The 22,455-nt window shown below is 47.6% G+C and overlaps 1 protein-coding gene across 4 annotated transcripts in view; it reads left to right on the forward strand.

Moving 5' to 3' along the window:
- The window catches only part of Myo16 (myosin XVI), a 524,759-nt gene that overhangs the window by 500,858 nt on the left and 1,446 nt on the right, over positions 1-22,455 (forward strand). The gene's annotated exons all lie outside the window — the stretch shown is intronic.

Genomic DNA, 22,455 nt, shown 5'->3' on the forward strand with positions numbered 1-22,455 from the left:
AACCATGATAAATATCCATGACCTTCTGCAGCATGGGCATAAATACCACCAACAGTGAACATATGACATCATGGAATTCCACACACTGGTTCTCAAATCTGAAATCTCATAGGTTGGAGAAGTATCTTGAGTTGGTTTTGAAATTAGCATTTACAGAAACAATGTGACATCTATCTACTTAAATCTTAGGAGTTTTTTGAAAGTTTGTGCTATTTGGCACAATGTACTTGGAAGTTGGGGGAATGGACTCCACAGTGAGTGACATACCATATCTCCATCCCAGGATGGCTTTTTGCTCTCTGCTGTGAGCACATCCCTCTGCTGACTCACGGAGCCCGGGAACCTGACGCAGGATTATAAATAGAGCCATAGCATGAAAGCTGGGGGAGGGATGGGGCAAAACAACGGGGAGGCAGAAGGGCATGGATCAAACCTACTGCCTCTGCACACCCTCAGCAGAAGCCTTGCCGCTTACAGGCCTGTGCGGGGTTCCACTATTGACGCTGAAAGATGAGGTGTTTCCTTTGGTTCTTCTGAGCGGGGCTGATGTGCCTTTAACTGACCATTAGCTTGACCAGCCTGGCCTTGCATCTTGGTTTCCTCAGCTGCCTGCCCCTGTGGCAATGCTGCCCACGTCATGAGCTTTCATTTTCATTTTGGGCATTTATCATATTTCTTCTCAAACTTTAAAAATTTGCTTTTTGAAAGAATGAAGTTATTGTGAATATCGGTTACATTCAAATATTCATCACTAGAATCACTGATAGTCTTCGCTAAAACAGTGGTGATCCAGTGCCCAAGATATTAATAAATATGTAACCCACCACTGATATAGCTGCCGGTGACAGCCATAATATGATCCAGGTACAGCTGATCCACATCCAGAAACAAATAGCTCTGTGGTTGGTTTTACCAAACCATTAAAGAAACCTCCTTGTAATGTCACATATCAACAAAATTAAGAGTTGCAGGCTACTCAATAAATCCAATACTTTTCTATATTCTCTTTTTCTCATATGGATTGATCTACATACTTTATCAGATGGAATCAAAACAAACTGTGTGCTAGATGAAATAATACCAGGGAACAGCAAGTGGATGATCCTCTCCGAAGGATCCACTTATCATCTATCAGCTACTTGCCTATTATCTCTCTCTGTCCACCTACCCGTCTGTCTGTCATCTATCTATCATCATCTGAGCTGTGAACAGAGGAGGCCTCAGGTGAAGACTCTGTCACACACCTGGGTCTTCCGAGGACCAGTGGTCTTCACTGGCGATTCACCTGTTAACCGCAGGAAACGTAGGTGGCAAGTTAGTTTGAAGGTCTGAGTCAAACAGGAGAATTTTCAACAGGGAAAGGGCAAGTCCTGTATAGAAATTTGGAAAATAAAAAATTTGAACATTTTAATTTAATTTAAAAATTCTATATTTATTCTTTTCCATTATTATATACATATATATGGTATATTAAAATGCTGTGCTTCTAATTGACTCTTATCAATAAGGAGAATTCAATCATAAGAAACATTGAAAGAGTGAGAAATCAGAGTAGTGGCTGATTTTTACTAAAGAAGAAAATGGCCTCGTGGTACCTGCACACACTCCGCTTCCAGATGGGCAACCCGCAGTTAGCAGGCATCTGTGCAGGAGAGAGGGACGCAGCTGGAAGATATGTGTAGTCCTGCTGACTTCATTCAATAGTATGTGGATTAAATTATTCAAATTAAAGAAAGAGGAGAAAAAGAACTGAAGAAGAATCCCACGTCCGTTAACATGTGGGCATAGAAAACAGCAAGTATTTTTCAGGTTATTTAAAGAATATGTGTGGCACGCCTAGCATGTTGCCTGCAGGCGTGAAAGTTCAGAGAAATGCCTGTCATGGTTATCATGACGTTCCCCTCTCCCAGGGTCTGTATCCTGAACACCAGTTCTGAATGGGACATAGCGGATGTTACCTAAAATAGGTAGGAGATCGTATAGTACCAACAGAACCCAACGGCTAACTGGGATTTGATAGAACCTATCCTGTGTGTCGTTTGAAGCGGAATTCTATTATGTGCTGGTATGCCTTTATGGAAAAACACAGCAGGTGGTGAAACAGCCAGCTACAGTGTGTCTTGCTGTTTTGTTGTGTGAGGTTTCGAGCTAGATTTTTAAGCACAGTATTTGAATTCTTGACTCCATCCTGCCACAGAGGAATGCATCATTGTCCTGTGGTTAGCACAGCACCTTCTCCATGCCAGACTTTGACTAAGCAGAGTTATGTCCCTAATCCTGTTCTACCCATGAAAACTAGCCAGTGCTGGGCATCCCCTTAATAGGTTAAAAAAATGGGCTGCTCTCCAGATTACTGGATTATTCTGGAAATGGTTATTATGTTGTTGGGATGGTGTTTAGTCAGCTTTTTCACTGCTGAGGACGAAGAGTTTATTTGAGGGCTCATAGTTTGAGAGGTCTTAGTCCATAGAAGGCTGGCTTCATTCCTCCCTGCTAGAGGTGAGGCTGAACATTAGGGTGGGAGGGGGTGGCAGAGGGACGCAGCTCACATAACCGTCCTCAGGAAGAGACTCTGCTCTCCAGATATAAAATATACCCCCAATTAACCACTTCAACCATACCCCTCGTGTCTCCAGTCACCACCCAGTTAATCCAATCAGGTATCAATTCACTGACTGACTGTCACAACCCCAGCATTTTTCCTCAGAACCTTCTTGCGTTGTCTCACACTTGAGCTTTTGGGGGACACTCACATCCAAACCGTAACATTCCACTCCCATCCCCCAAAGCTCTCATTTATCTGACAATGCAACATACATTTAGTCCATTTCCAAGAGTCACCATGCCCTCAACAGTTCTGGGATTGTCCACAGTTCAAGTCCAAAGTCTTCTCTGAAACTCAAGGCAATCTCACATGTGAGCTCCTATAAAATTAAAAGCATTTTACAAATTTACAACATATAAAGGTACTGAGCACACATTTCCATTTACAAAAATAGGGGCATAGAAGTAAGGGATGAGACCAAAGCAAGACGGAAACCCAGCTGGGCAAACAGGTCCTGCAGTCCTGTGTCCTGCATCTGGAGCACAAGGCATCATGATGCTGTCTCCAAAGGGCTCGGGTAGACCTGCCCGGTGGCCTTGCAGGCTCCAGTGGTCTCTCAGTGGGCTTGTCTCTGCTCGACTCCTCCAGCTTTCCCAGGATAATGCCCCACATACTGGCATTTCTTAATCTCAGGGGTCTCCACTGTGGCTTCCTCCTCACATCTCCACACCTCGACTCCTCAGCGGGCGTCTGTAAGGACCCTGACCCTGATGTACTTTGTTTGGCCTCGCAGGTCTTCCTTTGAAATCTTGGTGGGAGCCTCCGTGAACCCCTAACTCCAGCATCCTTCATTCCTGCAGAACCAGCACCACGTGGTAGACACCAGGGTCTGCCACCATCTCGGGCACCCTGGCTGCAGCAGCCTCTGAGTGTCTGGGTGGCTGAGCCTGTTGAAAAAAACTTCCTGGGCCCCTTGTGGAAGAAGGGCTCTCCACTGGTCTCTTCTCAAGAGGATCCTCACCTTTACTCCCCAGAGTTTGAGACAGGTGTGATCTTGCCAGCTCCTGAGATGCCCTCAAGCCCTCTTTCTTACTGTCTCTGGGCAAAGTCTTTAGCATTGCTGTAGTGGGTAGAAATGTCTTTAACAGCTGCAACTTCCTTAGCCCTGTTCCACTCCAGCTTTTCAAGTCCATGCCTTGCTTTCTTCTCCTGATTATCACAATAAATTTGGTAAAAACCCCCAGCAATACCCCTCCTACCGCCTGAATGCTATGCTGCCTAGAAATTTCTTCTGTCAGACTAAGAAGTCCATCACTTTTAAAATCAGCTTCAGAGAAAGTCTCAGGACACAGGCAAACTGCAGACAGCTTCCAGCCAGAACACAATACAAATGGCCTCTACTCCAAATTCCAATAGAGTCCTTTTCTGAGCCCTGTCACTGACCACAGTCCTATCAGCATCCGGGTCTTCTGAGCTCCCACCACAATTGGCCATTAATCTCTGCTTATAACAATCTAAAGCATTTCTATCCAGCACTGCTAAATCTCAAAATTCCTCCTACCAGTGCCAAAATGCTCAAAAAGCTTCTAAACCACATGGTCAGGTTAATCACAGCAACAACCCCACTTCTCAGTACCAATTTTTGTTTTAGCCTTTTCACTGCTGTGACTAAAGGACCTGACCAGCACAGTTATAGAGGAGGAAGAGTTTATTTGAGCGCTCACAGTTTCAGAGGTCTTGGTCCCTTGAAGGCCAGCTCCATTCCTCAGGGCTAGAGGTGAGGCTGAACAGCATGGTGGGAGAGGGCGGCAGAAGGAAGCAGCTCACATCACAGTGATGAGGAAGCAGAGAGAGAGACTCCACTCTCCAGATACAAATATATACCCCACAGCCATGCCCTAATTCCCACATCCTGCACACACACCTCACCTGCCTCCAGTCACCACTCAGTTAATCCCATCAGAGATCAATTCACTGATTAGGTTAAGCCTCTCAACAACCCCATCATTTCTTCTCTGAACCCTCTTGCATTGCCTCACATGTGAGCTTTTGGGGGATACCTCATATCCAAACCACAAAAGATGGTTTATCAAGATGGTTTATCGTATATAAATATGATATATTATATATATTATATATATAGCTGGACACAATACCTTTATTTTATTTATTTTTATGTGGTGCTGAGCATCAAACCCAGCATCTCGCACGTGCTAGCCAAGCGCTTTACAGCTGTGCCACAACCCAACGCCAGCCCCAGATGGTTTATCTTTTCCATCTTGAATCAGGTGCTCTCATTGGGTGTTTTACGGTGAGAATTAATTAGTTCTAGGTGAAATGCACAAGCCTTGGAGTTGAGGGGCCATGGTGGGAGGAGTTTCTGATGTCATGCCCCTCCCTGGCCACTCCCAATCTCAGGGGAGGCACCACTGCCACAGGGAGCCCTGGTTGTCTCCTTCATGTCGGACAGGCAGCTGGACTTGGGATCTGTTGTGTGTGGTCCATGCACAACCTAATCAAGTATCCTCATGGAAGATGCCCGGAGACGGGTGATGCTAGTGACTGTCAGCCACACTCTCCAGGTGTGAGTTCACCTCCTGCACTCAAGCTTTTCTCAAAAGCAAGTTTTCTGCAAACGTGGGCAGTGCTTTCCTTCAGAACAGCGTGTCAACGATGTGACACAGTGGAGGGGAAAGGAGAAGAGCCAGATTGCCATGTCGCTGTGACCCAGTGAAAATGCCTCTCTCCTGATGGCCAAATGGGTGGCGGGAGCAACGTCCAGAGCTGCCCTGAAAGGGGAGGGCTGAGCTGCTGCTGGGTGTGGACATTCTGAGCAGGTGGCTGTTGCCAGAGCCTGCCCAGAAGCTCCAGTGTCTCACACCTGTGAGCGGGAACAGGGCTTCCCATTTCTGGTGGTGCTCGGCTTGATGATTCATTTTACTTCCTCACCACTGTGCCCCGGACACCAGGAGGTGCGCATTCCTGGCTGCTGTCAGTGCCTTGGACCTGCGACTCCCCGCACGTTCCTTTCCTGTTTCCTGATGGCTCTGGGGGACTTTCTTGATGGTTTTAGGAATTCTTTAATATTCTGGATAACATTCCTTTCTAGCTTCCTGCTTGGCAAACACTTTGCTTATTTTGTTTTTTTCTGATCAGTTTAGCTGGAAGTTTATCACTTTTATTGATCTTTTAAAAAACTATCTTTTGATTTTATTGATTTTCTCTGTTTCTTTGCTGTTCCATTGATTTCTGTTTTCCTGTTTACGATTTCTTCTCTTTTTCTGGTTTCTTAAGTAGGTAGCAGAGATCATTGATTTGAGGTGTTCTGTTTTTTTCTATGAAAGTAAAATGTTGCAGTTTTTTATGGGAACACTGTATTAGCTAATCCTACCACTTTTGATGTATCTTATTTCCATTTTCATTCAATTCACAATATTTTCAACTTTCCCTTGGGGCTTTCTCCTGGACCAGTGTTGCCTACTTTCCAGAAAGCTGGTAGTTTTCCGATAACGTTCTGCTACTGATTTCTGGTGTGATTTTGGTATGATCTGAGAAAATGCCTTGTGGGATACAGTTTTCTTAAATTTCAGGACTTGTTTTATGGCCCAGGGAGGTTTCTCCTTGTGGAACGTGCTTTTGAAGAGAGTGTGTGTTGTGCAGTCACCGGGCAAAGTGTTCTAGAAACATCCATCAGGTCATGGTAATTGATGGCATTCCGTTCTATGTTCTTGCTGATTTCCTCTCTCCTTTCCCTGCCCATCGCTGGTAGAAGAGCCCAGGAGTCTAGCTTTGGCTTCAGTTTCTTTCCCCAGCATCTGCCCCAGGAGGGTAGAAGTGCTGTTGGATGTCGTGGGCATGAGGATCATCAGGACCCTGGTGAAGCACTTACTTCTTCATCCATGACACTCCTCTTTCTGAGTTCTCTTGTCTGTGTGAAGACAGACGCTTGTCATTCTGTTGACCGTCATCTACACAGAGTGCCTTCATTTCTTTCCCAGGGCTCTGTGAGATGCTCTTCCTGTGCCACCCAGTGTGTGCTGGTGGGCTTCTGGAGTCGTGGCCACCATCACCATGGAACCTGAGGACCTTCCATCCCCTCCCTTCACAACTCCACCTTCGACTTTGAAAGTCTTGGTCTCTGTAATTGACGGGGTTTGTTGGAGGTGGCATACAGGTGGCTCTTGTTGGTTTTTGTTCCGTCGGATGAGCTTTGGATGGGCCGTTTTTGTTTACATGTGATGTGATCATGGATAGAGGTGGATTCAGAAGTCCCTGTCATGCTTCCCGTCTGTCCCACTGCTAGTTTCCCTCTGATGACTTCCTCTTGGATACCTGAAAGCTCTGGAATGTTCCGCCTGGCTTACCCACTGCCCTCTTGGCTCCTGGGTGTGTGCGGTTGCTTTGGTGATGGCCAAAGACGTGTGTAGTTGCCACCTGTTTACAGTCAGCCGCAGCACGGGCCCCTCAACCTCCACACAAGGAGAGAAGGGTTGGCCTGCAGCTCTCAGTCCCTGGTCGGTGCTCCTGCGCTCCTCCTCTCTGCAGACCCGAGTTTCCCTCCAGCCAGCTTTAGTGTCAGCCGAAGGGTCTCCTCCAGGAATTCTCTTAGAGTTAAACCGGGGCCTGCCATTGTTCTCCCAGGTGGCCCTCCAGGACCTGATGTGTTGGCCTGCCTTTCTGATCCTCAGACAGCAGTGTTTGCACTTCCCCAGGTCCTGCTGTAACCTGGGGGCTCGGCTGCAGTGGGCTCATGCGTCTTCATCTGGTTTCCACAGTGTCCCGTGCGCGTTTACAATGTTCCTGTAGTCACACCGATGGGCCCTCGCAGTCGGGGTCTGGCTCTCATTCTGTTTAAGAAAACCTCCTGTGTATGTACTTAAAAGGAAACGAAAGCCCTTCTTACCCAGCTGCCTGCCACAAAGTTATGCCCCTCTGTATTTTTTTCTGTAAGTTCTGTTTAATTTTGTAACCTGTAGGGTCTAAGCTTCCTGGACTTTTCTCGTACGATCGATGTAAGTCAGGGTGGAATTTTACAGTTTTCTGTAGAGCGTCCATGGCTGCACACGTGTCAGCGTAAGGCCGTGGCTGTGACTCCGTCCTAACGCAGAAGGGCGCAGGCTGCCAGCAGGGGTGTCCATGCTTACCCACGACTCCCCGGCTCTCCTTCGGGATCTCCCTCTCTCCAGGGCTCCCTGAGCCTGCCTCTATCGTGTTGCTCCCACAACTCTGTTTCTCTGTGCGACTTATTTTGTGGTATGACATGTGAGTGTGTGTGTGTGTGTGTGTGTGTGTGAAGAGCCCGATGGACTCTTGAACTTGTAGTGAGTGCACCAAATGCAGCTTCGTGTCTTCTGTGTCACAAACGTATTCACTTGACAGATTGCTGCTCAGTGGAACCGTCGGCCGGTGGCAGCCCCAGGAGAGTGAAGAGAAGCAGACAGGCACCACATGACCTCACTCTCCTGAACCTCTCCCGCCCCAGCCCAGGTTCAAACACCCCAGTGAACTTGGCAAGCAGGGCTGCAGGCAGCTGCATCTCTAGAGAGGATTTGAGCGGAGTCACATTTCATGTGCTGACTGACTTCAAAAGTTATGTAACTTGAAAGTCACATGCCAACTCGGGAAGATTCCTTACATTGTCCAAAAAGAACAATACACATGGCTTTCCTGTGGGTAACTCCACAGTTACATGTGCACAGTACCTATGTCGCGTGAGACAGCAAAGCGTATGGCAGGGTGTGCCTGGCATTCTGAATTCCACGAGAATGGACTGCATAAAATTGAATTTTCAGAGATTTGTTCATTCACTGGTTCACCTACAAATACCTGTGGAGAGCCTACCTATGCCAGGCACAGGTGTGGGCACTCACAAGACCTTGGTCTGCAAAACAAACATCCTTGCCCTTGTGGAAGGTAAATTCTGGCATGAGAAAGCAAATAAGCCATGTTTAGGTAAAACATAGGATGCACCGTAAGGTGATAAAACAGGGAAAACAAATGCCAAATGGGGTTGGCCGGATGGGAGAGTCCAGAGCGGGTGGAGGATGATAGGGTGGAGTTGCAGCTGTAAATCAGGAGGAAAGCGGCGAGGAGCAGAGAGGCAGGGCAGAGGTCAGGGTGCCCCGTGCTGGGGTCCAGGGGAGCCTCCCAGGTGGAGGGTGTGCCTGAACTGCAGGAGGGCCAGGTGGCCGGGTGAAACCTCTCTGCCGGTACAGCGTGTAAGCTGAGTTGAAATGACCATTAGTTGTAAGTGTTGAGTCTCAGAAAGTGGAAGTTTTCACTTCTAAGTGGGAGCAAGAGGCTACTTCTAAAACGTCTGTTGTGGCTGGCTTTCTTCAACCCTGACTGTTCAGAATGAAAGCAGAGGGTAACACTTGCCTTGTCTGTGAGTGGGAAGTATTAGACGTGTTCCTCTTTTCCTGCTTACACCTAGGGATGAGAAAGAAGACTCCAGAAGCCGGAGTCCATATTTCCTGACAATTTGAAAGCAAAATTGGGGCTCAGATAACAGAAAGGCCCCCCTTGTGGGGCGATATCACCCACTCACTGTGGTGCGGGATCTCTTTTGTGACCTGGTGGACCTGGTAGGTCTGGCTCTTCCCCGATTTCTCTGACTGCATTCGTATTTGACACTGTCATTGTGTATTTCTGACTCTGTCAGAAACTGGTTCTACAACAGATGAACCGTGATGTTGGAAAGTGTCATAAAGTCAATGATATAAAACGCCCAGAGTTTGAAGCCCAAGTGGGCGTAGACTGATTCCACGCACTCACCGGGGATTCCTGTCACCCATTTGGGAGGAAGCCTTGATCAGCAGCCCGCTCTCACTCCTCCTTGGCACGCCCTGTGCTCTCTCCCTTCATCCCCCTCACACCTCTTCCTTCCCTTCATCCCTTTGGCCCCCAGGAGAGTGCTGTGTCTTGAAGGGACTCGAAGACACCCTGAGGTCCCAGCAGCAGCTGCTGCGCCTGCCAAACCCCTCCCTCCTCTTCTCAGGAACGGAGGAGACCAGGTTTCTCTGGGTGGGAGCGGGAGCAGGAGCAGTCACGGGAGGGGACCAGCCACTGCACTGGGAGCCACAGCCAGGGGCCCCGGCTCCCGCTGCAGCGGCACAGACTCCCTTGCCCACCTGGGGTCCTCCATCCCAGAGCGCCACACGAGTCCCGCAGGAACCAGGAGGAGGCCGGGCGCGCTCAAGGCACATGGAAGGCATCCACTCACGGGCTCTGGCCTTACCTTAGTGTGAACAGCCACTGACCGCCTCTGTGTCCAGCTGCCGGCAGAGTGAACTGGGTGGCCCCCTGGTCCTCTTCACATTTGTCTGGGTGACTATTTTATCGCTGCTGCTGAACGTTATTAAATGTAGAAGTTTATTAGCTTAACTTAATCTCCATTATTTAGAATCCTTAATTACTCTTTTAAGTTAGTGAAAATGATGCTTATTCATATCTTCCAATGTTAGGATTATTGGAATACTGCTTATCAGAAGTTTTAATAGAAAATGATGAACAGTAGTACTCCCAGCTCACACTTCTCTCTCTCTCTCTCTCTCTCTCTCTCTCTCTCTCTTTCTCTCTCTCTCTCTCTCTCTCTCACACACACACACACACACACACACACACACACACATACACACACACCCCACACATGCATTCATTCATGCACAAAGTTTTCCACATGTGAGAATAAAGTTTATAACTCTTCAAAATTCCCTTCCAAAGATCAATGAATTTCTTTCCCTCTGTAACAAGGTCAACCCCCAGGGCACTCTGGCCCCCCAAGGAATGTTCTGAGACTTTCAGGACCTTAAGTGCTTTTAGTGACTGTCAAGAATTGCTTACCTTCAGTTCCAAGTTGGTGATGCTGAAGGAAACATGGGAAAATCGCGACGGAAAAGAGAGGAGACTCTTTCCAGCCAGCAATGAGCCTGCAGCCCAGGGCTTGCTCTTCTGCACCCCTCTGCTAATGATGGCTGAACTTTAACATCCACTTGGACTGGGATATATTAGCACCTGGTTTCATAAGAATGGTTTCCTTATTTTTATTTAATTATATTTAATACAGTAACACATGAATGCTGTTTCTAGAAAATGTTAGAGAACTTAATAAATTAACAGGTACATTGAGTCCTGCAAAGCAAAGCAAATGAAGGTGCTGGCCAACTTGGCTAGGTGGGGAGTGTCCTCACATCCTTGGTCCTCCTGCAAGGGGGCCTGGCACTCGTGGTTTGGACCCCTACTCCTGTTTTCATGCCTGCCCTCACCTCCTCTCCCGCATACCCACAATTCTGCTATGGCTCCAAAGCCAGCTCTCAAATCCTAGGCCACATCTCACAGCTTTCTGCTCTCAGTGGTTGTGTAACTGGAACTACAGAGGTGACCAAATGTGGACCCAGTCCTGCCACCACTCAAACCAGCAGTCTTTCGTCTTCTTGTGCCCCTCCCCCCTGGATCCAGAGCAAACCCCACACCGCAGGTGTCCTGCTGTCTTTCAGTGTGCTCGGCCTCCTCTTCATCCCAGCAGCAGTGATCACTGCCTGAGTTGCTCTGAATTAACACTGAACTGCCTTGTGACAGCGCTGGATCCTTGTCTTATCCACGCGGTGCACTTGCTGCATCTCTGTGGATTTCTGTCTTGTTGCTCAGGTGCACGGAGCTCCCTGAGGAAGTGGGTTATTTGGTGCATCTTGTTAAGTCCTACAGAATCCATCCTGGTGACATCCATTTCATCGCCAGTTAAGCACATTTGTCAACCGGGCAGTAGGCAGGGGGACTTCCTGGAATAGTGTCATCAGTGCCTACAGGGTTGACTGAACTCCGTGTATCTGATTTTGCCTTCTGGATGCCACTTCCTAGCCAGGTGACTTTGAGATTGGAAGATGAATTTCCACATCTCTAATGAGGCTAACACTATTTAACCTGATTATTTCACATATTTCTATGCACAGAGTGACCCTGTATTAAATTGCTCCGTGAACATGAAGCAATATGAACGTGGTATTGGAGAAGGCCCTGGGAACCTCAAAGGACTGCATTAGGCTGTGGGTTCTACACCCGGGCACACAAATGGGGGAGAGAAATAGAATTACGGAGCATGCTCTGCACGTGTCTTCTGTGTTGACACGCAACGTCTGTGGGAGATGATGGGCCTGGATAAACCATGTGGCCAGAGGATACAGGACTTCCTATCACAGGCCCAGGCACAGCAACATGGAAAGGCAGAGTCCTTGAGGATTGTTGAACAAGCAAATGAGAGGAACATACATTCTTTGAAGGGAGAGCTCTAAGATTAATTGTCCTCAGCCAGACCTCCTTACATTTGGAATATGCCTCACCTATTATCCCAAGAAAAATATTTTAAAGGGGATTTTAGTACTTAATTTGTATGTTTCTGGTATAAAAGACATTTATTTTTCCTTCTATTCCCTGTTTTCATCATGACCCTGTGACAATAATATGTCATTACTGTCAACATGTGCTAAATATGGGCTATCGATTTTTGCTAAAATCTGCTGGTTACTTGTACTGATACTGCAGTGTTTTCTAAATGAATTAAGGTCAGAGAACAGATTTCAAACAAAAATCCATATCCTCAATGCCGCACACATTATTTGGTGAACTGTGCAATCATTAAGTTTCTATTTTGTAACTTTTAGTTAACATGGGAAAAATTACATGCACTCATCCAAGTCCATTTGACTTAAGAAGTTAAAATCAGATGAAAAGTCCAAATAAATGTCTACTGAAGCTTTACTAAATGTTTCCCAATGCAGTGTTACCTCTTATGAAGGTAAAGAATAGTTCTTAATTCCTAAGACATCAAAGCATCCATATAGGGTAAGAAATAAAAATCTCCCGCTACCCAGGGAGAGCGACTCTCGTGGTCAATAAGACTTTCCACATGTGCTTTGAGGACTGTTTCCTGCTTATTTAAACCTTAAGCAACAGAAGAAACAACCCCCAGTGGTGAACTTGGGGGCCGGCTGTGCTGAGGGTCCTCTAGTTAGGAGGCATGCAACTTGTCAGGTCACCACAAATGCCAGCTTCCAATTTCAGGTCATTTTCTTGATCTTTGGGAAAGAGTGACACCTACCAGCCCTCAAGCCCAGACTTGGTCTTGATTTGTGTTCTGTTCTAAGCCATACTTTTAGGATTTCTTGTGGTGTACCTTGGTTTTACACAATGTTTTTTCGAATTTTATTTTTGATTTTTTCCCTCCACCATCTTGTTAGCACTGAGTAGAAATGGGATTTGCAATTGAAACACTAAAATTCACTATTCAGTCAGCCAAGACACTTCCCTCTTTTAATTTCCATAAATGTCAGTAGATGCCTCTTTTCACCTTTGGGTGAATAGTCAATAGAAAAATCAATTCCGTGACAAATGAACAGCAACACAATTTTACATCTGAATTATTTAACAAAGACTATTTTTATCCTTGAGGGAAAAGACTTAAGGTAAAAGCTCAGCAGCAAATTATTAACTTGGCATTATAAATGTTGTCCTTAGAGAGGCACATTCCTGGGAGATCACGGCAATTTTTCTCAAGTTAATTTGCTCATCTCCCAGAACTCTTTAAATTGCATAATAGGAAATTATTGAGAACAGGTAAATGCACATGGACGTGATGGACCTCCTGCGCCTTTAGATCATGTTGTAGTCCAGGTGTGACATCCAGGTTGTGAGAAATTCAGTGTTTTGTAGCCCCTGAAACCAAGTGGAATGCATGTCTCATTTTAAGGAAAGAACTTGCATGAACTCAAATCTATCATTTTATCAAGCTCTATCCCTATTTCTAACTGATATTTCCTGGATGTTGGAAAACACAAGATATTCTGCAATCTGAGCAGGGAGATGGAAAGCAGATCCACGTCTTGTCTTGTCTGTCTTGACTTGACATCAGCAGCCTCCCAGAATCAGAATGGAGCCCTTCATCACTCCATGTTCTGAGCCGTGAGGTGCCAATCACCCGGGTCTGAGGTTGCACGGTTATTTTTAAGGACTACTGTTTCCGTAAAGGAAGGGGATGTTTTGAGGGGCAGCGTCCTAGCCCCATGGGAAATGGGTTTGGACTCTGACCATCAGGCATCTGCTTGCGTGTGCTGGGCTGACTCTGGGTCCTGCTGCAGAGGCCTGCATTCACACTGGGTGCTTTCCCATTGTCCCATCCGTCCTTAGGACCTGAAGGGCACTCTTTATGTGATCCAACCCAGCAGAGGGCTGTTCATGAAAATGCTGCCCCTGGCCTGATGACAGTCCACAGGGGTGGGGTGAGGGGTGGGGGGTGGATCTAGTAAGACCATCTTGGGCCCCAGGGTTACAAAGGGGATCCATCTGTCACTTTTCTTGAGGGACTGTTTTTTCCCAGCTCTCTGTAAACTGTGACTTCCTGCTTCCTCACCCCTGAAGGGCAAGAGCTCCCATAAGCTAAAGTGTGCAGATCTCTTTGAATGTCAAGTTTAAAAACCACAGAACAATTTCCAATTATTTGTTTAGCTCCTCCACCAAACACGTGTTTTCCAAGACATTTAAACTGACAGAGACCCTGTGCACATTTCCAAAAGCCTGGGTTTGGGGCCTGTTGTAGAATAATACCATCCCCCACCGTGACATCCAAAAATAATAATTCCGGACATATTATAAGCTCATTTGATCCCTTAAGCTCACAGGATTGTCTTCTTAGGCCACCAGGAAGTCTATAATGCCTGCCTCGCTCTCTCCATGACCCCACTCACTGACCATCCAAACTCACCGGGGTCTGTTTCAATCCACAGCAAGCGAGGGCCTGGGACCACCCCCACTCCCCCCACCCCCACCTCCCCCTGCGGGATTTTCAAGCAGCAGAGCCTTGTTTATAAGCTCCCGGGGACTTATTTAAAAGTTCTTGTGTGTCAAAGGGACTTCTCTGTAAGAGGGCTCCTGAGGGCCAGGCGGGTGCTGCTGGAGGGCGTCCTGCCCCCCGCCCCTCACCCCTCAGAGGTGGGGCACCACCTGCTGCATTCAGGAAAACGAACCTACAAGTGAAATAGACTGTGACAGTGCGTCACCTTCCTCGTGAACATGGGCCAAGCCTTCACACACTCACTAAAATCACTTTGAACTTTTAAAAATTCTTACCTTTAAAAATAATAAAAGCTCTGAACTTTTAATTTTTTTCTTTTGGTATAACTTCCTTTAGTTTTAAATCACATTTAAATTGTAGTTATAATTCTAATGTTTTGCTAAGAGTTTAGAGGGCTTCTCTTTAATCGCCAAGGGAAAACTGGGTTCCATTTGCACAGGGTCATAAACTGTGAGAGGGCTTGCCTGCGGCATGATCTGATTTGGATGTCAGGATTATCCCCACTCAGCAACGCTTAGGGACTTTTCAAGTCACAGAGCTAACAGTGGCAAAATCACAACACCCTATCCATGTGGCAGATGGAGTGCCTTTCGCTTTTCTCCTTTGCTTTGTGTTTTGCGGTGCTGGGGATTGAGATCGGGGCGCTCTGCCTCTGAGCTACACCCCACACCTTTTCATTTTTTATTTTGAGATAGGTTCTTATTAAGTTGGCAAAATTTGAACTCGTGATCCTCCTGCCTCCGTCTCCCTAGTTCCTGGGACTACAGGCGTGTGCATAGGTACGATTTTAAGGCAATTGTGTAAGTCATCTACACGTGTCACCAGGCCCTCAGCCAGTCCTTAGGAGATGAATGAGGACCGCTCCCACTCTGTGGCCGGTCAACCCAACCAGGAAGCCCTTGCTCACCGTTAGGGCCAGCTCAGGATCCACCCAGGCAGCAGCTCTGGAGTCCGGGTTTTCCAGAAACATCTTCAGGTCAGTGCCCAGCCCCAGCTCAGACTCCGTGTGGGTTTGTCATCCTTGTTAAAGAAGGAAGTCCCCTGTCTTGGCTGGCAGTTGTGTACACCAAGTCCTGTGGATGTCCCTTCTGAGTTCATTCTCTTTTCCAACTGGTTAGTGACCACTCACATCCTGAAATTCAGACCTGAGGTTGCTTCCTCTGGAAATCTCCCCCACAAAACCCCTTCCCAGGTAGACAGTTGAACATTAGAGCAGAACACACCCCTCTCATTCGCCCTGCTCTGTCTCTGCCTTGTGGGACACAGTGAGACCCTCAGGGGTTTGCCTGTCTGAAGCTCCGGAGAAACTACACTGTGCTCCCTGTACTCAGAGCACCCTGCATCGGTCCCAGAGGGTGGTGGGTATGCAGGGCTTCCTGTTTCCCAGGTCAACACTCAGCTTTGGCTTCTGAAAGATACTGGTCATGCACAAAGACTGTTGTGTGATATGGACCAGAAAAAAAAGAATGAGGAAGTAACCAGTTCCCTGAAACAGTAAGGATGAGATAAATCTTTGAAAGCAATGGAACAGGACTAAGTTAAGCAATGCTAACAGGGCATCTTGACCGTGCAAGTGAATCAGGCTGCCTTATGTCCTGTGTGAAGCCATTGACCCCACACTCACCTGGCAGCAGCATCCCTAGTCTCCCAAGTTTCTTTTCTCTTAAACAAAATGTTTCCTCTTCAATAGCAGAATGGAAAACTTGTTCCAAAATCATTATTTCCTTTTAGACTTTTTTCATTTTTACACAGCAGGGTTCAGAACCAGTACCGCACACTTGCCAGGTGAGTGCTCCACCACAGAACCACACCGTGGATCTTTTTATTTCTAATTTTGAGACAGGTTCTTGCTAAGTTGCTGAGGCTATCCTTGAAGTTGCCATCCTCCTACCTCAGCCTCCCCAGTAACTGGGATTACAAATGTGCACCACCATCCCTGGCTTATTATTGCTTTTTAAAATGATACTGGTTAGTTGATTGTGACATAACAAATAATGGTGAAGGAAGTGGCACATGATTTTGTTGCTACCACTGGGTCAGAAGAGTTAAAGGAATTAGGATAAATACTGATTTAGATGTTTGTACCATGTTGAATACTATGTTAAATGGTTTTTTTTTTTTTTTTTTTTTGGCCTCTAGATTACTGGACCACAGGTAAATAACACTCGTAGTTGCTGCATTGGTACTAAAATATTAAAGCTCTTTCACAATCACAAATAGGCTTCTCGTGCTTCACAGTCCAGTAGATTTAATAAATCTAAATAAAGCAGATTAAATACGATCAGCCAGGGAATACTGTCTTCCTGTTTGGAGCCTCTTCAGCTCATGATTCTAAAATACCCCCGAATTCTGCCGTGTTGAAGGTAGTGGCTATCACATATGCTTACACAGAATTTTAACCTTCATGTAAGACATAACCTGTGGACGTCCTTTTTTTTTTTTTAAACAAAGATCAATAATGTTAATATTTTAGATCTCCTTTAAGCCATTCTGGCAACTGTCCTTACATGCCTGGTAGATTTTACTCAATGGCTGTTAATCCCTGCATTAGAGAGTAGGGCTACCCGCGGGATCCCCCAGGGAAAGGATTCATTCCCTGCTTGGGTTGGTTATTGCAAGCATCAGATCTTTGCGGATCCAAAGGTGGTGTGCTCTGCGGCTTCACTCCCGGGCCATTCCAGACATCCGTGTCCTAATTGACTAGGGTTCTCCAGTGGACTGTGGGCTCAGAAGTCTCACCTCTTTTATTGCACATGGAAGCAAATATTTCTGGGAAACCGCGAGCAGCTTTCCAAGGGCACAGGGCGTTTTTCTTTTTCCGCAGAGGAAAAGATCCCTCTGGGGTCTGGCCTCTTCTGTCAGGACCCCTCCCGAGCACCTGGCTGGGACCAACAGCCCCTGGATCTCACTTCGCCTGAGGCTGCCTTAGTGCTTCCTAGAAGGACTCGGGCTGCAGGGCCGCCCTGGGCAGGAGTGCTTTGCGGAGGACCTTGCCTGGTGGGGTTTGGTCGCTCTGAGAAAGCGTGGACACAAGTTTAGCCTTCAGGAGACACGCGTTCTGTTCTTGCGTGAGGACAGAGCTGCACACTTGTCCAACACACTGCCATCGAGCAAAGTTGCGTGTGCCACCAGGAGGAGAGGCACGGCCGTGAGGCCGTGAGGGAGGTCTGGATTCCGTCTGGTTTCTATGCTTGATCTTCCTTTAAAACTGGTCTCCATTTTTAATCTGTTTCCCTATCTTTCCTGCTTTCTTTTAGGTTAGCTGAATATTTTTCTCTTTCTTTTCCTTTATTTTCCTTTGTGGCTCAAGTGGCCTCTCACTCTGCCCTTCGGGGTTTTGCAGGGGGATAGAGCCCCCTCCTGGTTGCTGCAATGGGATTCCGCTGCCTTCCCCTCTCCCCGGCCCTGCTCCAAGGTTGACACAGCTAAACTTGACTTAACCCCACCTGGCTCTTGCAGTTATAGTTGGCGTTATTCTGTGTTTATGTATGCTTTAAAGTCTGTCAGAAATTCCAAGCATATAATTCATATTTACCCATGGGTTTATTGAATCTATCTTAAATTGCCATTTCTCCATCTGGGATCATTTTCCTTCACCCTAAAAAAACTTCCTATTGTATTTCTATTAGTGAAGAATTATGACAAATTCCTTCCTTTTTGTTTGTCCAAATGCTTCTGAAACTCAATAAAAATTCAATTTATAATTAAAATTGTAATCTGTCCAAATTATCAGTGATTTGACCTATAATTCATTGTTTTCTGGCCGTCAGTGTTTCTATTAAAGAGACAGCCTTCATTTTCATTATAGTTCTTTTAAATGTGCAACATCTTTTTCTCCTGAATTTTTGAAGCTTTGTTCTTTGTCTTACAGTACTGTTAATGTGACATCCTGTGTTTGCTTCTGTTGCTGCTCTTGGTGGTGACACGTGTGTTTATCTGTCATGTGGATTGTGAGGTTCCTAAATGTATGGATGGATGCCTCCACCAGTTGGGGAGACTGAACTCCTAGACTATGGGTTTGCCATATTCTTTCTATCTCTTCTACTGCTTGTTTATGGCTATTTCTGATACTTCTTCTATCGGCCCTCATTTCCTCTGTTCCCACAAAACATTTCAGAGTCTTTGTCTGCTAAACCCAATATCTGGACCGACTGTGAACTGCTTTACTTACTGTTGGTAATCTTGTGGTGACCTCTTCACGTGTGCAGTGGTTGCTAAGTGCGTGCTAAGCCTTGTGTAAGCTGCAGGCACTGGAGGGTGTTTTCTTTCACCGGAGAGGGTTCCGCTGTCCTTTCCTGAGAAGCCAGGTGAGGGCTCATCATCTGAATCAAGTCAGAAATCAAGTCAGAAGGGGCTGCGAAGCCTGCTTGCCTGCAGTCCCTCCCGGTCCTCTGCTGACCCTCCTGTGCTTTCGACGGACAGCTGTCAGGCCTTTGCTGCTGAGCACCAAGGGCCACAGGAGGCCCAGCTCTGCGTCTCACACTCCCAGCTTCACTTCCAGCCTCCTGCCCGCCCAGATTCACACTCTGCACAGGTTTTGAGGATGAGACTATCCGGCGCCCGAGGCTGCCACCCACCTGTCAGCCTCCTGCTCGGGAAGCACCCCCATCATTAGAGAGGGTTTCCTGGGCTCTTTGTAAGCTTCAGCCTGAGGCCACAGTCACCAGATCAGTGAAGAGCTCCCCAGGTGCACCGTGTGCAAGTGGCTGTTCACCGGAGGCTCCCAGGTCTCCAACTTGTATCTTTGTCCTGTGCAATGCCAAATGCCATATGGTTTATCTTCCCAACAGAAAGGGCTCTCTGGGCGCCTGCCTGTAATCCCAGTGGCTCGGGAGGCTGAGGCAGGAGGATCATGAGTTCAAAGCCAGACTCAGCAAAAAGTGAGGCACTAAGCAATTCAGTGAGACCCTGTCTCTAAATAAAATACAAAATAGGGCTGGGGACATGGCTCAGTTGTCGAGTGCCCCTGAGTTCAGTCCCCGGTACCACACACGCACACACACGCACACAAACACACACACGCACAAAAAGGCTCTGTGGACCTGTGGAAGAAAAAGAAAAGCGGCTGGTAATCACCAATTCACTTCAGAAGGCTTCTGCCCACCTAGAATTCAGTCACTTGGGCAGAATTTTTGAAGATTTTAAAAATATGACTTTTGTAATTAACATTTTTTGGGGGGTACATAACCGATTTAACACAATCCATGCTGTCCAGAAGTGGGGGATCCTGGCTTTGTTTCCTACACATGTGAACACAAAGTTGTGTCACTTAAGAAAGACATCTCAAAAAGTCTGGGGAAAATCATTAGCTGAGCTGGTGGACATATTCTTCCAGCAGTTAAATGTTCTTCCCCACGAGTCAATCTGGCGATGTTATTTTTCCAGATGTATGCTGCCTGTGAGCTGAGGACCATGCACAGGAATACCCCATGGAACCAACAGAGCATGTGCTAGTGGAGGGTTATGGGGACCCCAAGCCCACTCCTGCAGACTCCCACAGACATCACCAACTCCCAGTAGAAGAAGGAGGAGGGAAGAGCATGGGGTGGGAGGCTCTGGTCCTGGCTGTTGCCGGGTGATGGTCACGGTGTGCATTCAGAGCTAAGGACGGGGCTCTGGAGCCACACTGCCTGGCCTCACCATTTTCCATGCAAATTTCTTGCCTTCTCTGTGCCTCGGTTTCCTTAGCCACAAAATAACAGCACCTGCTTTGTAGTCACGTAAGAGGAGCAGTTTTGTCAGTGTATAGAAAGGCGCCTGGCACATACTTAACCTGCCAAAGTGTTTGTGCACTGACTAAGTGTTGTGCACACTCTCCACCACCCTGCCCTCTGGGCTCACTCCATTGACACCAGATGATTCTGCCTTCCACAGCATCTGCCCTGCAGAATCTCTCATTTCTGCTCAATTCTTGCAGAGTCCTGAAGTCTAACAACTAGTGCCCTTTAAGGACCACCGGCCATTGCCCCTCCCTTTCCACTGGAGCCTAGGGATTGTGGTAGGGATCAAACCAGCAGTGTCCCGTCCCACACCCTAGGCTTTGTGGTGCTGTTGTTGCTTGCTTATGCATTCAGTTTGGGGACATTTTGCTATCAAGACTGGAAGTTTCGTGAAGTTCCAGAGACGGGAGACTGACTTATGGACTCTGAATACTCTTTATGGCTTCTGTCCTAACACTGGCTCCTTGATTCTGTCCCTTGAAAATCCCTGCTGCCGGGAAACGGGAGCTCAGCAGAGGCTTAGAGTTGGGCGGGGCACACTGACAAGCCTGGCTGCCTCCAGGTGACCTTCTAACTCTGAGGACCACGGCCTCTTGACCCTGCCATGCTTTTGTCTCTGTTGTTTGGATGGAGAAGCTTCTGGGCAGAAGTAGGACCGGAACGTGGTATTTGGTGATTTGGAGATGGGGTGAGAGCCCTGTGCTTTCTCCACGGTCCTCCCAGTCTGATCTCCAGGATCTCGCTCTTTCTGACTGATGTTATGACATGGATCTAGAATGTTCCCCAAGCCCCATGTGCTCAAAAGTGGGGCTCTGGGGAAGGGGTTGGATCGTGAGGGCTCTGACCTCATCGGTGCGTCAATCCCTGGATGCCCGAATGAACCCCTGGGAGGTGGGACCCAGTGGAGGAAGCTGGCCCCCCAGGCGTGCCCTGGACGGGCCCCTTCTCCAGGCCTGTCCTCTCCCTCTGCTCCCTGATGCCATGAGCAGCTCTGCCAACCCTTCTCCATGACGCTCCTGCCTCGTCTCAGGCCCAGGTCATGGAGTCAGCCAGCGTGGCCTGGATCCTCTGGAACCTGAGGTTGTGGCTCAGTGGTAAAGTGCTCGCCTCACACATACGAGGACCTGGGTTTGATCCTCGGCACCACATAAAAATAAGTAAATAAAGGCATTGTGTCCATCTACAACTCAAAATATTAAAAAAAAATCTTTAATCTTTTCATTTGTTTTTATCAAGGATTTTGGTCACAGCAATTAAAAAGCTAATATAATCAATCACTTTGGAGAAGTCACAGAACTGTCCTTTTCAATACCTACTTGTTATGGCTGACTGGCTGCTAGTCGAAAAGGGATGCCCACAGCAACATCACCCAATCGTCCCCTATGCCCAGGATCAAGTCAGGCAGAGCTCTGTCTTCAGGCCTTTGGGAGAAGAGGGAGCAGCTAGTCCAGTTGCACGTTCAGACACCTTCCTCCTGAGGGCTTTCCGCCTGAGAGACCCTGCAGTTGCTACGTTAGCAACCTGCTTTGTGTCGCCGCCACAACATGGAGTGTCACTTGATATGCCAGCGAGGTTCTCGGGCACAGCTGCCTGCCTTGGGCACGCTGGCCTGATGGACAGTTTCTGGGTTGGAGTGTGAGTTCTCTGTCCCACTGTGAGAGGCCTGTAGTGGCCCTCTCATCTCTCAGAGCCGTGACCTTTAATTCAGGGAACATGTGGACCAGGGTCGCTGGAGCAAGAGGAAAAGACAAACAGACCCAGAGAGAGAGAGAAAGCTGGGGCCAGCTGGCAGCCAACCTCCGATGGAGTCGGACTGACCTGGAGCTGGCCCAGCTCTTATCTGTCACCCTACCTACACGTACAGGTTTCATCCTCAAAGGTCATTTGTGGTGAAGTCTTAGCAGAGCAGTCCATCTGAGGGACACAGGACTGGTGAGACATTAGGGTTATCCTGTTATGCTCAAGAGTTTCTGTTCTTGGGAGCTGGTGCCTGAGCCCAAGGTCCTGACCGATATAACTCTGAGCCTTTGGACAGAGTTTCCTCGGTCACCATAGGAACTGGGCCATCTGGACCTGCAGCTCTGCACAGGAAGTTCCCAGCACAAACACAGCCTCGGGAGAGTCAAAGTAACTGACTCTCCTCATGGACCCTCTGAGCTGGGTCCATAAAAGCATTGTGGGGAGGACGGGGCTGTGTTAGCCCGTGGGTAGAATGCGGGGGAGTTTGAGGAGTCTGTCTCTAGGAGAGTGTCTGTCACCGACAGATGCAAACAAAACGTGGGCCATCTCAAGAGCACGCGTAGTCGTGGGGTGGAGGGCAAGGGGCTGTGGAGTCTTCCTGTACCATC

Source organism: Ictidomys tridecemlineatus, chromosome 6 (assembly GCF_052094955.1).
Source record: "Ictidomys tridecemlineatus isolate mIctTri1 chromosome 6, mIctTri1.hap1, whole genome shotgun sequence".
Taxonomy (NCBI): domain Eukaryota; kingdom Metazoa; phylum Chordata; class Mammalia; order Rodentia; family Sciuridae; genus Ictidomys; species Ictidomys tridecemlineatus.